The 18,019-nt window shown below is 40.8% G+C and overlaps 1 protein-coding gene across 2 annotated transcripts in view; it reads left to right on the plus strand.

The window, feature by feature from the left end:
• The first annotated feature begins 461 nt into the window (after positions 1-461).
• Positions 462-18,019, plus strand: part of LOC144087986 (heparan sulfate glucosamine 3-O-sulfotransferase 2-like) — a 186,729-nt gene continuing 169,171 nt past the window's right edge. The window contains exons 1-2 of one of the 2 annotated variants that reach the window (XM_077618154.1): positions 462-476; positions 10,042-10,202. The gene's annotated coding sequence lies outside the window, so the exon portion shown is untranslated. Of the gene's footprint in view, positions 477-9,401; positions 10,203-18,019 lie in introns of those variants that run through there. The other variant, XM_077618153.1, reaches the window with a different exon arrangement.

The raw sequence follows: 18,019 nt of genomic DNA on the forward strand, positions 1-18,019 counted from the left end.
TGAGCTTCTTATTATTTATTGTTTTGATCAGATGTCCAAAAATACTTCAAAATGCTCATAAAAAAGTCATCATAATTCATCACGCATGTAAAATAAATGAACATTCATTGGAGTTTCCTGAAATGTTACACATCTCTTTTTAGGCTACCAAAGTTGATTTTACCATAATTTATGTGCATTTTCATTTTCAGTGGCTTTGAAGTAAATTCCATTTTTTGGGCAATTCCTTTGAGAGTTTGTTAAAAAAAAACAAAAAATAAAAAACAAAAAAACAGTTAGAAATATCTAACAATCTCTCTACACTGTGTCAATACACGAAAAAGCTGTTTGTGTGGTGGGGGGCATGCGTTTTCATTTTTCTAATTCTTATCCCCACGCTCTACTCTTCTAAAGGCACCGAGATGATTGACAACTCCTGATCTACATGCAAATATTGTTTAATATTCTACAGCAGCGTCACTTCTCGGAGATGCCAGGTCGGTGTGTATGTATGTGTATGTGATGTGTATGTGAGAAAAGAAGTTTATTTACCAGCAGAGTGCAGTGTTGTGGCAGCCTAACTATATGATTTAAAAAAAAATGTTACTGTAATGAGATCCAATAGAAGAGCAGTATCTAACAATCAGGCTTGATTGACACTGTCAGACAGGTATTAAATCAAAAATATGTTTATCATAGTGCCTGTAATTTGCATGCATATCCGTAGGCGTTGTTTGAGAAGAGCCTATTAGACATCAGGCATTGATTGGTGGGGTGCTTCTAATTGGCTATAGGCCTCCATGCATATGCAGTTGCTGCATACTCCAGTTATAATAGTCAATCCATTTTTACGGTAATATAATACATAGTTTTTACTTTTTGATGCAGTTTTTGTTAATGATCTTAACTCAGTTCAAATATATGTTTGTGATGTATCCAGAGATTATGTGCTGTGGTAGTTATGTAGTATTCATTCATTTTTTTAAAACGCTTACAAGGAATGCTGGGGGTGCTGGAGCCTATGCTAGCTAACTATCGGTGGCCAGCCAATCGCAGGGCACAAAGAGACAGACAACCAACTATACCGAGGGGCAATTTAGCTAGCCTAGCATGCATGTTTTCGGGGTGTGGGAGGAAATCGGAGTACCCGGAGAAAACCCACGCAAGCCCGGGGAGAACATGCAAACTTCACACAGTAAGGACCTACCTGGGATTTAACCCTCGATCCCGGAACTGTGAGGCCGATGTGCTAACCACTCCACCAGCGGGCTGCCAGTTATGTATTAAATGAACAGAATCTACAGTAAAAAAATAAAATCCTGACATTTACAGTAAAATACTGGAAACTGTGTTGCCAGAATCTTACTATTCGAAAAATGGGATGACTATAAAATACAATTTAAAATAGTATAGTGCTTCATTAACTGTGCATTTTAAAGTAGAATTTTGGTTAGAACTGAAAATAATAGTTGCAATGAATTTATGTGGGTACATTTTGTATTATATAGCAAATATTGAAATTCCAGTTAGAGTAGGGGGAGAACAAGAAGTTGCAATGTTACCATGGGAAATTTGTGAGCTGTGCGATCGGGTGCGTGCTCCACTGCACTTTATTTTTCTTCTGCTAAGTCCCAAATTTTGTTATAAACTGTCCAAGAAGAAGTTGCTTAGTAACTGCGCCAAGGATGTTTTAGCCGTGTTTGTTTGTTTGCTCGCGAGTCCGACCTTGGCACACAGCACCCACTTCAAAGTGGGTCGGCGTTTGCTTCCTCTGAGCGCAAACTTGAATCCCAAACGCTCGCATTTGGGGGTCAAATCCGTCCTGGGGGACACGTGGATTACAGTTGGGTTAGAAAAGGAGAGGCCGCTTCATTTTGGCAGTACCTGGGACCCAATCAACAAACGGATCTGCGAATTAGGCTAGAGAGAGAGTCGGTGTTGTGCCTTCCCGTTTGCTGTCTTTCCGGGTATGCATAGGTGCAGCAACAGGTAATGACGTGGTATCGATTTGGAAAGCTGAGGAGCTGATTGATGATGTTGCCCTCCCGGCCGACGTGGCGTAATGAGTTGCCATCTCATCGGCTCCCCCACTCCATCCTCTACGTGTCACATTGAAGCTCCGCGCAGGAGAAAGTCTCTGTCATTTCCGTCAGCCTACGCCATCATTCTTCAAAACTTAAGAATGGCGTGCTTAGTCACCTAGAGTAAAGTCGTTGACGCGTCCCCAATCAGGACAGCGGAGATTTTACAAAGACGTCCTGTTGTCGAAAACGTTGCCGACTCATAACATGCTAGATTTGACTCCAATTTTGTCCGATTTTGTACTAAACCAGAATATGCACTATATTCCGGAATATTTCATGTTCCAGAATATTTCATGTTCCGGAATATTCCATTTTCCGGAATCTTTCATATTACGGAACATGACATATTCCGGAATATTTCATATTACGGAACATGAAATATTCTGGAATATTTCATATTACGGAACATGAAATATTCCGGAATATTTTATATTACGGAACAGGAAATATTCCGGAACATGAAATATTCCGGAACATGAAATATTCCCGAACATGAAATATTCCGGAACATGAAATATTCCCGAACATGAAATATTCCGGAACATGAAATATTCCGGAACATGAAATATTCCGGAACATGAAATATTCCGGAACATGAAATATTCCGGAACATGAAATATTTCATATTCCGGAATATTTCATGTTCCGGAATATTTCGTATTCCCTCCCCGTCGAAGCGGATTGGACGTGGCAAGCACTGACATTGCTAGAATTTTTTTTTTCTTTAACCCTTTGCAGGGCAGTTCTAGAAATCATTAGTTGCCATTGACAACGCAAGCTGTGCAATTCATTTTAACTGTGAGGGGCGAATAAATATTCAGTCCCAGTCAAAAAGGGATTGGACGTCAATATAAAAACAATTTCCCTGAGCAACGCTGGTTTGTCTCTCACCATCGATGGCAGCCAACGAATTAAATATGCCGTAAAGCTGCTCCCCATCATAAAAATGTTCTTAATAAACTAAAGGAAGGAGGGGGATGACTACTTGACGCTGTAAATTCAGCCTCAACTACTTGGCTGTCCAACTACTTTTCCTCTTCCATCATCTTCTCCAATCTGCAGCCAGCGCTTCAGTCACCCCAAACACGTCATCTCGACTCCCCGTCCGACGTATTTCAGCCGCCCCCCCCCTCCATTTATAATCCTGGGCACAACACCGGCACTTTTCATTTCTCCCAGACGATGACACACTGGGGCGTGATCTGTTTGATGGAGACATTTCCCGCTCCGGCTCGGGGTCCCCGCCCGCCTCCATTACGGCACCGCCATACATCTCGCCGCCACCCGAGCCCCCCGTGATGCTCGTAGGGCCCGAGCTCCTGTTCGGGGGAGGGAGGGGGATCGCTCACCCGCATCTGACACTGCATCATCTGTGGCAAGCTATCAAAAACAGCCTCACCTTTTTTTAAATTCTCTCTTAGAGGGATCGCTAAGGTAGGGCGGGGGTCTTACACCACCCCCGCCCCTTCTTCCACCACCACCATTGAACAAAAGACACCGTAGAGACCTACTCTTGAGGAGACACATGAATCATTGCTGACAAGGCTCCTCCCGCCACGGTGTTGTAGCCGCGAATAATCCACCGTAGCCGAGGCCTTGATCAATTAGTCAATCTCTCAAGTGCACCTCTCAATTAACAAGGTGATTCCCGGCGCTCCGCACGTGCCTCGCCGTAGTACTTGTCTCCGCCAATTTAGGACGCCATCCAAGCACAGCGCTTGGCTACCTGGAGATTTTTGCTGGCGGACTGAAAAAGTTCAAAACAATTGAGATTGGTTTTGTGCGCAGATAAGCTTCCGTCAATATTCACATCTGGACTGTTTTGTCCCGATAAAAATGGGAAAAGTTGGTGGTACGTACGCATCTTTCGGGGCGGTGTGAATACAAACTGGTCAACTGTGGTGGTCTAGTTTCAAGAGATGCGAAAAAACGGGATGCAATCCGCCATATGCGGGAAATTACACTTTTTTTGTACGAGTTTGACAAGCTTCCGCAGCCACAGGCATTATGGGAAATGTTGTTTGCTTAGCATTAGAGTCTGTGGTTGACAGCAACACGCTAACACATGTTACATGTTGTTCAACGTGGAGCAATTATGGGAAATTACTTTATCACTTATTTGTTACCCTGCTGACACTCTTTGGTCCAACTTCAGATTACCTCGTTTTGTTGGGGTTTAGGAAACTGAATAGAAATAGAAATACCTTTTAACACACGTGTCAAAGTGGCGGCTCGGGGGCCAAATCTGGCCCGCCGCATCATTTTGTGTGGCCCGAGAAAGTAAATCATTAGTGCCCGACTTTCTGTTTTAGGATCAAATTAAAATGAAGAGTATAGATGTATATTAAATTTCCTGATTTTCCCCCTTTTAAATCAATAATTGTCATTTTTTAATCCATTTTTGGTGTTTTTAGTTCAAAAATCATTTTGTAAAATCTAAAAATATATATGAAAAAGCTAAAATAAACATTGTTTTAGATCTATAAAAAATGAATATTCAGGGCTTTTAATCCAGTTATTTTAATCCATTTAAAAAAAAAAAATCTAAATATTATATCTAAAATGGTCCGGCCCACGTGAAATCAAGTTGACGTTAAAGCGGCCCGCGATCCAACCCGAGTCTGACACCCTTGCTTTAACATCTTGGAATAATATACAAGTCTACATTTGAAGTGTGTCGCTCATGTCAATTCAGGTATGTGTTACTTACCCGATCTGAATGGAAAGAATTGTGGAGATTTAAAGAGATCGCCCATTGGCCTCCCACCCAACACACTCCCCTCAGCACTCTGGAACACGCCACTACTCAAGAGTCCTCTCCAACAGAGCGTTGCATGTGTCAGTGGGGGGACTGCAGTGCGTGAGGCTGGCTGTAATAGGAGCAATCCGTTTCCTTCGCCCCGGGGGCCAATGGGAGGCTGCCTCCGCATGACAATCTCGCTTGAGAAGCTCCCAAATGTTCTCTGACGTGACGACCTCTGACATTTGCGCCCCTGCAAACCACCAGACGACCACCGTCCCCTTCCTAACGCTCGGCTCATGCCGGCTTCCCGAGGGGGAACGTTAATGCTTCTCAAAGAGCTTAGACTGTATTTTATTTAATGATGTCAGAATCCTCCACAATGGCAAAAAGAAGAAAAATAACAAACTCCATGACCTCTAACACGGAGCCATAAGGCCATTTATGCACTGTATCCAGTAATTTGATATTGAATATGATCTTGCAAGCGCATCAATATCAAAACAGGAAAAAATCCAAGCTTAGCGATGTCTATAATAAGAATAATGATAGTCATAAATAGCCTAAATATCACCCAAAAAATTACAAAGGGCTTCATGGATGCACAGTTGACAATTATACATTAAGAAAATAAGGAGGGGATAAATAATATTAACATTTCATGATGACATACCCTAATCTAAACCAAAAACAAAAGAGACTGCACATTTAAATGGAACATTCAGTAACATTCTTATTTCAGTATGCATGTGCACAAGCACATTTTAAAAAGGAGAAATACATTAAAAGGCATTTCCAGCCTTTGTTTGGAAAAATGCTACGATTATTATGTATAGCCAAAATGCAAACCCAGAGTGCAATATTTTGAGATGGCACTAAACCTGAAGTGCAGCTTTCTCAAAGGTTCATCTCTGAATTATTAACCACGCAAACTTTACTCATGAATCTTTCAAAGCCAATCGGACCTTAACTGACAGGGGAAATAATAAAGTGGGCTTCGTGGAGTGACTTTTTACTTTAAGGAATTCAAACAATTTGCGGTCACTCGTGTTCAAATGAAAAGGAGGGTTTGCCAGACAAATTTTGCGCATGGCTGGAAAAAACATGTCAAAGTTGATCGGTTTTGCCCGACAAGTCATTTTCATCTAGGAAAAATCTTTAGATGCAATTTTGTCTTCTCTAGAGTCATTAAGGCAGCAGATATAGCATATTGTTGAATTCTCACATTTTTGTTTATTACTGTATATGTAGTAATTGTATTGTATTTGAAATTCATCTTAAATGTATACCAGCATTTTTGTGTATTTTTCAGCATTGCTTTTTTTGTAGGCATTTGGCTAAATATTAAGTAGACATTCCGTTTCCTCATTGCTTCGTGTTGAACCCCGACTTTTGTTAGCCGACGTTCTGCTAACCACTGAGATGGTAATCAGTCAACATTTCCCATAATGCTTTTACCTATGTGGAATAACAAGTGTGATTTCAGAACTGGTTCCAACCACAATACGGTAAACTGCCCTTATTAATGATTGCAATTCTCCTTATTTTGCGATAAAAAACTGTACAAATGCAACCTGGCACATATTTACTCACATAGGGCGCACTTAAGTCTAAAATTTTCTCCAAAGTGGACGTGGTGCCCAATCAAAAAGCTCTAAATTCTAGATTCATTGCTTGCTGACGCAGTATATTTATATAGTGAAAAGGCAGACGGGTGAAAGGGGAATTGGCGTTTTACAAAAAAAACGTACTTAAAAAAATCCCGTACAAAAGTTGTTATACGGCGTACACAATTTGTAATGGTGAAATAAACATAAAATACAGGAAAAACGTATACGTTGACATGTATGAGTTTGCTGGTTTGTGAACAAACGAAGGGTGAAAAAAGTTAACTTAAAAGGGCTTAATGTGAAAGCAGGCCGTCGTTTTCTCGACAAATCGGTGCGCCGTAATTAGTTTCTTTAGTCCGCTTTTAATTCAATGAACCAAACAAAACCCCCATTAGTTGTTTGTACAACGCGATGGAAGGACCAGTAGATCTCACGGCTGCTTCCTGTGAAATAGAACCCCCATTGCCGTTACCGTTCTTGCGTTATATCATCCAAGCCACCGGGGCCTAATGCGTCATATTTCCTGACTCATAGAAGGCCTCCTTTTGTGGCTTTTCTTCAAATTAGTCCTGCTTTGACAGAAGGGCATCTCCAAAACCAGTTGGCGCTGAAACACAAAACGCTCGGATGTCATTTCACATGGTTGCCCCGACCAACCTTTCCCGCAGAGAGCCTGCCGAGATGTTTGTCTTAGCGTTAGGCGTGCTCTTTTGTCAGTGTGACTCAACTTTTATCCATTTAAATCGGGGTAATTGCATCAAAGTACCTGGCTGGTGCCTTCATGCTGCGATACTGATAGGAGGATTAGCTTGAGTTGATGCGAGGCTCCGCGGGACGCCGCCTGGATTTTTTGCACCTGAAGTGGCCGATCGTGAGGATCCACAAGACTATGGCTGTTGTCTCTGTAAGATCAGTTTTTGTGAGTATAAAACCATCATTCTCATACAAACTGTGAATGGCTGACATGTCAGCATAAACACTCAACTGTCTGACTGATTAATCAATCTTAGTCTTGTGATTGGGTTGACATGTCAGCACAAACACTCAACAGTCCGACACTGATCAATTACTTTTTGCCCTGCAAATGACTAAAACGTATCTGTCCAAAGTCCTGCTGAGAACTTTAAATTTTGCCTGGAAATAAGACTCACTCACTGGTCATTCGGAGAGAGTTGCAGGACAACAGACCGTGAGTGTTTCACGCTGTTTGAGCTCTCCCCATTCTGCAGTCTGGTAATAAACTTATTTCTTTTAAATTGGTCTCACTCTTTCTTAACCTGCTCCTAAAGTTGGTTTACAGACCTATCATACTTGGGTGCCATCAACATCCAATGGAGCCTATCCTAGCCAATCCTGAATTGGTCACCAACCAGAGCACAAGAGGCTAACAACCATGCACGCACATTACCTCCGGACAATCTTAAGTGGTCAAACAGTTTACCAAACATGCATTTGGGAATTGGGAGGAAAGTGCAGTACCCAGAGAAAACCCAAGCATGCACGGGGAGTACACGAAAACTCCACATAGGAAGGCTGGAACCTACCAAGGATCAAATTCTTGATTTTCTGAGGGGTTTAAGTGTCAACTTTTGAATAGCTGTCCAACATAGAGACCAATGTAACTAACTCCTCGAATTCAGAGGGATTAGACGTCTATCGCCGTCAATGGTGCCAATGTGTGGACTCGCCAGGTGTAGCATGCCTCTCTTCCAGACACAGAAGATATTAACCTTTGGGGAGTGGGCTGTCTTTGATGCTATTCTTCCTTTTAAGAAGCCCGTGTGCCGCTCAAATGCTTTTGAAGCTGTTGTTATCTTTCACAGCTTAAGATCAGACAGGCATCAAGTGCTTAAAAAAATGCGTGTTCTCATCTTCCCAACAAGTGGATGGCTACTCCAAGTGCCAGGAGAGTGACATTTAATCAGACTGCAAACTTCCACCAAGGCTGAGAACTCCCACAACCCCCAAACATTGCGGCATGTTGTTATTTTCCCCTTTTGTTTTGTGCCGCGCAAACTAAACTGAAAATGACTGGACCAAAGTGCATTTATTCTTACTGACATCAACAACAAAGTGGTGCACGCGGCTTAAAGGTCACTAACTTTTTGTTCTTGGAGAAACGGTAACTGGGGCAGAAATGCTCCGCTTGATATTTTCCCACTGACAATTGTAGCACCGAACAAAACCTAACACTGTCTGCAATCTGTGTGTCCTCTGAAGTGGACGAAAATATAACATGAAAAGATTCCGCACGCTGTAACATTGTTTTAAAATGTTGCTCCATTGGCTATAAATAGACGTTTTCAAAATTAAGAAAAGGATTGCCTGAAATTACGTAAATATTTAGATTAGATTAGAATTTTATTTCATCCCGTATTCGGAAAATTCCTTGGTTTCAGTAGCAAGACAGTAGCAACCACAGACACAGAAGACATTGTAGACCTAGTAAAAAACTAATAATATTCATTTAGTCCTGACATTTCATTTTCCGTTGATGTACATGTACTTTCCTACTTTCATTTTATATATACTGGATTAGTAAATCTTTTTTCAGAACTGCTTAAGATGTTCAAGTTGTGAAAAATAGCATGTTTCCTTTGAAACAAATGGCTTTTGGCTTAAAGTGTACAGCTGTGAATTTTAACATCAACATCAGCTTTTCAAACAAGTGAAAAGATAACCCGATTAGACTTCTACTAGTATTAAATATTAATTACATAAAAGTATCCAAACTGCATATATATCTTGTAGAATTAAGAATGAGAAAAAATTAAAATGACTGCACTATAGTCGATAATGTAGATAGAAAAATTGGCACTAGAATTTGGCTGTTATTTAACCATTTTATAGTTATTCCACCCAAAACAGTGCAACAAGGAATGCCCCTTTTTTCAGCAATTCTGGTTGTGACATCACAGCTGGAATTGATCTTCTAGTGCTGCGCTAGCTAGTTCATGTTGACAAAATAAGTGAATGGTCACACAAGACTCCCCAAAATTTTGTCATCTTCTAATTCTGGTTGTGACATCACAGCTGGAATTGATCTTCTAGTGCTGCGCTAGCTAGTTCATGTTGACAAAATAAGTGAATGGTCACACAAGACTCCCCAAAATTTTGTCATCTTCTATTTGGAGATTTTTTTTAGTGGGTGTGGCCATGGGAGCTGAAAAAAAGAGAGAATTAGGATCTTATTTCATCCTTAACCATTTTCTGTCACCTTATTGGATGGGTATGTGTCCAAAATAGTAGGTTCTCCTATCATTTTCATGTCCCTTACTGTAGTACTTCACAGCACTTTTAAGATACGAGGGCTTTGACTTACAAACGTGGTCAGTGTTAATTACGACTCTTAAGTCAAGGCCCCGGTTGTCGTAGAGAAAGTTCCAGATCCAATGAAAATACTGCTCCAGTACAGGAACACAGTATTTGTATTCTATTTCCTCACTAGACGGAGTTCACCCAGCAGTCAGCGAGTGTTTTTTTAACACTTGTATTTTCGATTAAATGTTTCAGCTCTCCGCTATGTTTCATCGCGCATGGCTGCTGTCGCGGCGCCCGCCTGTCACACATGTTCCGATGTTTGCCGGCTCACTTGTTTGCCTTACGCTTTCTTTTCTCTTCTCTTCAGGTTGTCTTGTCGAGGCTGCGGCTTGTGCGTGTTTTTATTTGGCCCTCCCCTGTCAAGACGCATTATCCGATATTATGACCGTGCAAATAAAAGCCGACCCGTCTCCAAAAAGGCTTTTCTGCCGAGAGCATTTCACGCCACTGAAGAATTTTCGTACCAAGGTGAGTGTGAAAGCGGAATACCGAAAAAGATAAAACAATGCTTTAGACCAAGGGTGTCAAAATCGGGTTGGTTCGCGGGCCGCAATAATATAAACTCGATTTCATGTGGGCTGGACCATTTTAGATATAATATTTAGATTTTTTTTTTAAATTGGATTATAAGAACTGGATCAAAATCCCTAAATATTCCGTTTTTTCATAGATATAAAACTGTTTATTTGAACTTTTTTTCTTAAGGGAAACATCTAATTGTTTTTCATTTCAAATGGAAACACATTTTTTAAAATTATATTCAATATTAAAGTGGAAAACCGAAAATATTTTTATATATTTATTTTTAGATTTTACAAAAGTTTTATTGATTTAAAAAGGGTAAAATCAGGAAATATAATATATATCTATAATCTTCATTTGAATTTCATCCTAAAACAGAAAGTTTGCACCCATGATTTACTTACTCGGGCCACATAACATGATGCGGTGGGCCAGATTTGGCCCCCGGGCCACCACTTTGACACCTGTGCTTTAGACAATACACACTTGGCTATAAAAAGGTACTGAGAATGATGGGAACAAGTTGGAAAATGACAAGGTTAAATGGTTAAATTCAAACTTAGACTATGAAAAAAAGGCCAGGTTTTACGAAAATGGGAAAAGTTCCGAAATTTTTCAGGAAAATTTAAGAAAAAAGTGAAGAAAAAGATAAACCTGGAAAAAAAAAATCCAAACAGATGATGTCATTTTTACCATTTCTCACAGAAAGCCTCATTATATAAAATCGTCTCATAAACCAGACTTACTTTGCGAATTGGATTAATTTTGCATGAGCTCATGTCGACTTTTCAACCAAATATTATGTCATTATGTGGTATAAGTTATCGTACGAAGCGACTCCATTTCCAATGCGCATGAATAAATCAGTCCGGCAATTATCCAACAATGCTTTTAGGACTATTCCACATTTTTGAGTGCTTATGTGGCGTCCGGAAACGTCACATTTGCGACTTTTTCCGAGGCCTTAATGGACCCCTGTGAATCAGCCGCAAGTACGTGTCTTTTGGCCCGCAGTGGAGTGTCAAAACGAGTGTGATCGGGAATGACGAGGCCACAAACTTTTACTGGCGCCACAAGTCTAATTCTCTCAGATCCTCCGCTGTCATTTTAAGCGGCCGCCGTGTCATCATTACCAGTTTAATCGAGCTTATTGCCCCATTTCTACGGGTCCACTTCACGGGGCCTGGCGGGCCCCGGTGTTTACGCCGTTTAAAACTCATTACATATGTTTCTAAGCAGCTTTCAAAACCCGCGGCGAGAATAAGGCCGGCCGCGGCGTCGCGACGACGGCCGTTATTTACAGGTCGCGAAGCCGCGGTGACAAATAACGAGCGGCGCCATCTGGGCGACTTTGGCTCCCATTAGCCGGTAATGAACATTAGTGTCACGGAGAGGGTCAGCGAGCGGCTCCAGAGCCGCTACGTTGGCTGGCTTCGCCCCTGGAGAACTCTCGCCTGCGTTCTCGCTCGCTGCAGTCAAAGTGAGTGAATGTCAGCGTTATGGCACGCGGCTGAGACTGCATCCATTATGTCCTCCTGTGCAACTCCTGAGACAAAGTGCTCGCTTGACAACACACGCAGGACTCGACTTTTTCTCAACGGCGCTTGACAGTAGTACATACCGCCTTCACTTAGTCATAGCCCAACAGGATCCATCTTAACTCGTTCAATGCCGCCGACAATGCTCTTATTCAATTAGAATCCGGGTGTTTGTCGTACGGTAGGTTGTTTCGAGTGTGTAATTTAAGGATCTGGAAAGATTAATGTGATTAGAAGAGGTCAGCGTGCGTCCAATGAAATGCCGCCTACAATGACGGGTTTCATTTTCTTCGGCGACCGAGCTTGTAACTCAATTGTACAGTAAATAAAATTGATTTTGCCTCTTGAGGAAAGGAAAGGGAGATGTATTCTAAATTACAGTGAAATGCCATTTTGTTAATTTTTCTAATGAAGAGAAACAGATCTCTGTTGAAATCCATAATAATTTTACAAAGTGTCTTTAACCTAGTTATGGCCATTAACAGCGGTAGATCATCCATTTTAGAGGGTATTACTATTTTGGTATTTAAAAAAAATACAAACATAAATACAATGGTTACTAACTACACTAATGGCCCATTTTTTTAATTGACAAAAAAAAAAAGAATGAATGAGTAATATACATGATTTGTAAAAAACAAAAACAAAAAACTTTCCAGTAATTTAATAAATAAATCTGTAAAGTTGGGATAGGCCTCTGCTCACCACGACACTAATAAGGACCAGCATTGTAAAAAAATGAATTATCGGACATATAAATCTAAGATATGAGTGCCGTAGCACCAACGAGCGCATTGGCCCGCTTGGAATGGTTGTTGCCACATAATTAAGAGCGAGACGAAAAAACTGCAGCGATCGTCGTTAGCGGCGAGAGCGCATTTTGTTGCGTGATCTGTTTGCGTGCTTTGTTTCGTCATGTGTTTTACAGTGGTCGCATTTCTACAACACAAGGGTGGGTTAATATGATCATGTGTGTCAAGGGCTTTCTATCAATTTAAATTATGAACACGTTTAACACAATCAGCTGTAATTTACTGAAGGCAATGAAAAATACATTTTTGCATGCTCTCCCCGTGCTTGTGTGGGTTTTCTCTGGGTACTACAGTTTCCTCCCATGTCCCAAAAACATGCAGAGTAGGTCGGTTGAACGCTTTAATTTGCCCCTAACTATGATTGGTTGTCCTTTGTCTCCTTGTGCCCTGCGATTGGCCCTCGCCTGGTGCCTGTAGTTGGCTGGAAAAGGCTCCAGCACCCCCACGATCCTTGTGAGGATTCAGAAAAGGTTCAGAAAATGAACAAATTAGTGTCGACTGCAGTCTAAATTTTCCCTAACTATGATTGGTTGTCCTTTGTCTCCTTGTGCCCTGCGATTGGCTGGCCACTGATTCCGGGTGTCCCTTACCTGGTGCCTGTAGTTGGCTAGAAAAGGCTCCAGCACCCCCATGACCCTTGTGAGGATTCAGAAAAGGTTCAGAAAATGAATGAATTAGTGTCGACTGCACTCTAAATTGCCCCTAACTATGATTGGTTGTCCTTTGTCTCCTTGTGCCTTGCGATTGGCTGGCCACTGATTCAGGGTGTCCACCCGCATGGTGCCTGAAGTTGGCTGGAATAGGCTCTAGCACCCCCACGAGCCTTGTGAGGATTCAGAAAAGGTTCAGAAAATGAACAAATTTGTGTCAACTGCACTCTAAATTGCCCCTAATTATGATTGGTTGTCCTTTGTCTACCCCCACGATCCTTGTGAAGATCCAGAAAAGGTTCAGAAAAGGAATGAATTAGTGTCGACGGGAGTGGCAAGTCTGTCTTTTAGGGTGGGAGGCGGCCCCCACGTCTCCATGGTGCCAGGTATCAATAATGAACACCTTTTTTTTTTGCATGTGACAGAAACAGCGAATGATGTCAGGTGAACTCTTGACAGAAGTGTGAAAAGAGTCTTGGTGTAGTATAAGAGGAAGAACAAACCGGTGCCTTTCCGTGATGTCACGTCTGCTTCTGAGTTGAGTGCCCCAAACAATGCATTATTTATGTGTGGGAGATGGTGTTGTTGTTTTTTTTGTATTCTTTTGGTCTGACTGTGTGGGGAGCGCCCACTTTATGTACGAACGCTTGAGGGAAGCGTTTCTTTGCCTGGTCTTATAGCACTTTGCCTTGGCACATGCAGATTGTAGAAAGAGCAAAGGTGTGTAGCAAGGAGTTGAACACTTGATTTTTGCCTGGTGGCTATTTCCCATAATTGGCTGCTTCTCTTTCGGGCTTCTCTGCTCATTAAATGGTAATTACGATTCAGCACAGAGCTTTCTGTTGGCCTTTTGAAGGCTGCGATATCAATGAAAAGCGAGGTATATAAACTTACATTAAAATGTGTTCATTTCAAAATTCAATATGTATTCACGTACCGTCTTGAAACTTTTTTTTGAAGCTTCGGTACCGCAACTACTGTTTAGTACTAGCTAACTAACGATGCACTTCTGACCACTGTAAAGCGCACGGGCTTACTGATTAGGGGATCGCTATAATTACAGATCGTAGAATGAATTATTCATTTATGAATGTTTTAGAAAAAGTGATTTTCCGATGCACCTGAGTCAGTCGGTTGCTTGCAACCTTCTGCGGTCTTGTGGTCTTAGAGACGAACTTTTTAAGAGAAGTTTGCAAAAACAACAACATCATTTCCAGGGCATGGATTATTCAAAAACACATGAAATCTGCATACAGCGCCCTCGAGTTTTGGTGCAACTGACGTGTCAAATCGTATTGCATTTACTGTAAAATTTGACAGTGCGTGAACCTGTTGAGAATTTAATTCATTTAAGATTCTCCTCCCCTTTTAACACTATCGTATTGAGGACAAAATGAATCAGAATGGAAAAACGACATTCACCATGCCGATAAATCACTATTATTAGCTACGACTAAAAGCTCGCCAGCCATCTGTCATAACTTCGACTCACAAATTCTCAAGCTAATTATCTAACCAACTACCGTATATAACTATGACAACAAAATGATATAATAGGCATCATTTGTACAAACAAATGAAAAAGCTTCTTCCACCAAAACCCGATTTTTTTGTGCAGATGCTTAGCACATCACTAAATTTCTATAATTCAATAAACGTATGCTCACTTTAAGCCTGGTTAAATCAAATTATCGAAAGCAAGAATACAAACTCGCCTGCAAGAAGGTGAGGAAGCTGCCAATAAATTCCAGCAGAAATCTATCTGCTTTACATAGCATAAAAATACCCTTTTTTTTACCATGGAATGAGCGGCTTTAGCCCCTCCACATTTCGCTCTCCCAGCAGGACTAAATATGCCCGGGGCTTCCAATGGGAATCCCCACAGGAAGCCCAGCTGTCATCGGAATTCTTGTTAGGCCAAACTTTTGGGGTGAGATAAAAAAAAACAGAAAAGAAAAAGGAAACAAAACAAAAAACAAAGTCAACTCCGTCATTGATCATCAAAACGAGTATTGCGACATTTAGCAGCAATCAATGGCAATGCATTTTCAGAAACAAAATGATAAAACCTTTTAACTTAAGTCTTCCCTTTTAAATTTGATGAAGAGAAAGGCATCCCAACTAGTATTCCATTTCAGTCTCCATATCCTCTTCAAATCTATCCTTGCCCGACACTTCCAATTAAAGCTTCATTTTCTACGCTGTGACCACACATTCTTCCGCCTAATGTTATACAACAGGGTGTTCGCACCTGCGTGTTGTTGGTGCTGGTGTAAAACCAAAAAGCTCATCCAAAGTGGCAGCCTGATAACAGAAGCGAGAGCACGGAGAGGCCATGCGGTGGCGAGATGAGAACGCCATTTAAATTTCACGCCAAGGAAGGGTTTTGACGTGCCGCGCCGCTGTAGTCATGCAAATTCACTGAGGCGAGGTGCATTGATTAGTGCGCCTCTCGCAGGAATGGATGTGCATTCGGAATGCCTATTCAATAACATCCTGAAGTTGTGTTTTCTGGCATGGTAATGACAGTAAAAGAATACGTACAATAGGTGAAAGGTCTCTTTTAATATTTCATTCTTTCATATTTTGAACATGACAACTGGCTGTCAAGTTTAGATGAATTGGATGTCTATTGTTGTCAATGACAGGCGATTTTTTGACGACTACAAAATGAAAATACATTTACCGCATTTTCACGACTATAAGGCGCACCGCATTATAAGGCGCACCCTCAATGAATGACACTTTTCCCCCCATATATAAAGCACACTGGATTATAAGGCGCTCTGTCTATTTTGGAGAACATTTAAGACTTTTAAGTGCGCCTTATAGTCGTGAAAATACGGTACTTGAATTTCATTGATATCTTATTAGTTTATACTTTATAGTGATTTTATCAATGGAAAAAATATTTAGAAAATACAATAACTGTCACGTTGGGAACGTAGTTGCAACCAAATGCGCGGAAGCAATCAATGGACAATGTGCTCCAACAAAACTTTAATAAATCAACAAAATAACAAGGATTTAGGAATAAATAACAAAACCAAACCTGACATGGCAACATAGCATGAAGTAGACAAGGCAGACGATCCGACAAAGACTGACAAACACACAGGGTTTAACTAGACAGACACGGGTTGATTACAAAATACACACACCTGATCACACGAGCCCACACATGAAGTAGCAAATAGTTTGCCTTTTTTTATTTAGTATTATAATTATAGTTATCCATATACTAGGAGCGGCTCTATTTTGGATCAAGTCTCCTGTTTTAGCAGGTACGTGGACAACAATAGACGTCCATTTCCGTGAGTGTTTAGTGCCGTTTTGGTAGCCAATGAAGTACTAAATGAGTCCCCTATGGAAGAAAAAAAATATTAATTACATAATGCATGAAAGAGATAAGTATAGCCCACATTTGCATGTAGTATTTCTTAACTGGATCCGATTTCAGCTAATTTCCTCCACCGTCTGTCCTTCAACTCACTTCATGTGTCAAAGTGGCGGCCCGGGGGCCAAATCTGGCCCGCCACATCATTTTGTGTGGCCCGGGAAAGTAAATCATGAGTGCCGACTTTCTGTTTTAAGATCAAATTAAAATGAAGAGTATAGATGTATATTAAATTTCCTGATTTTCCCCCTTTTAAATCAATAATTGTCATTTTTTAATCATTTTTTTCTGTGTTTTTAGTTCAAAAATCATTTTGTAAAATAAAAAAATATAAAAAAAGCTAAAATAAACATTGTTTTAGATCTATAAAAAACTGAATATTCAGGGCTTTTTATCCAGTTCTTTGAATCCATTTATATAAAAAATATCTAAATATTATATCTAAAATGGTCCGGCCCACGTGAAGTCAAGTTGACGTTAAAGCGGCCCGCGAACCAACCCGAGTCTGACACCCTTGATTTAGGACATAATATTTCCATCTTTGAAAGAAAAGACTAAAACAGACAAAGAAAGAGCAAAGTATTCTGAATTCGAGGTCATTTTGACTTAATATTTCAGTCATTTTCATGGCGGGTTCATTGTTTCAGTCAGATATTTGCTGGCGAAGACGTGAGCGCAAAGCCAATCTGCAGCCGTGATGGTCATTTTGATTAATGACCAGCTACAGATTAAATTCTTAGCAATTAAAGCCGCTCGGTAATTATGCCGCGACATCACACCGACACTCGCTCCAAAGGAGTTGGGGTGTGTGGGGAGTTCATTTAAGATTTATTTCCTTATTGATTAATTAACAGAATCCTATTAACAAGGTTCTGTTCATTTACAATTAACTGAATACCATTATCAATTCCCCCATCCACTTTACTTCTTGTCCAAAGTCAGGAAAACGATTTCACCTTGTTGATGGCAAAGCATTTACGCTGAGTGTTATCGAGCTCAGGAGGACTTGAGGCTTAAATAAAAAAATTATAACGCCGCCATTAATTTGCCATCTCCAGAAAAGGGCATCAGTGATCTGTGAAATCACTTTGTTCGTTTGAGGTGGTTGCACTTTCTTTTCATTTACGTCTAATAATGACTTAGATTATGCAAAAATCTGCACGTCTCTTCCCGGGCATCTGCGGGATGTCGGACGGCGACATTACCCATTTAATTCCGCTCCTCGCCAAAAGCATAAATAGCTTCGACTTTTAAACCCATCATTCGGAGAAGCAAGCAAATCCCGCTGTTGTCTGACCCGGTGCGTCAAAGACTTTTTCGCTGCGATGGGAAACGTTCATGCGCTCTCATCGACTGCATTTTCATT

Source organism: Stigmatopora argus, chromosome 14 (genome assembly GCF_051989625.1).
Source record: "Stigmatopora argus isolate UIUO_Sarg chromosome 14, RoL_Sarg_1.0, whole genome shotgun sequence".
Taxonomy (NCBI): Eukaryota; Metazoa; Chordata; class Actinopteri; order Syngnathiformes; family Syngnathidae; genus Stigmatopora; species Stigmatopora argus.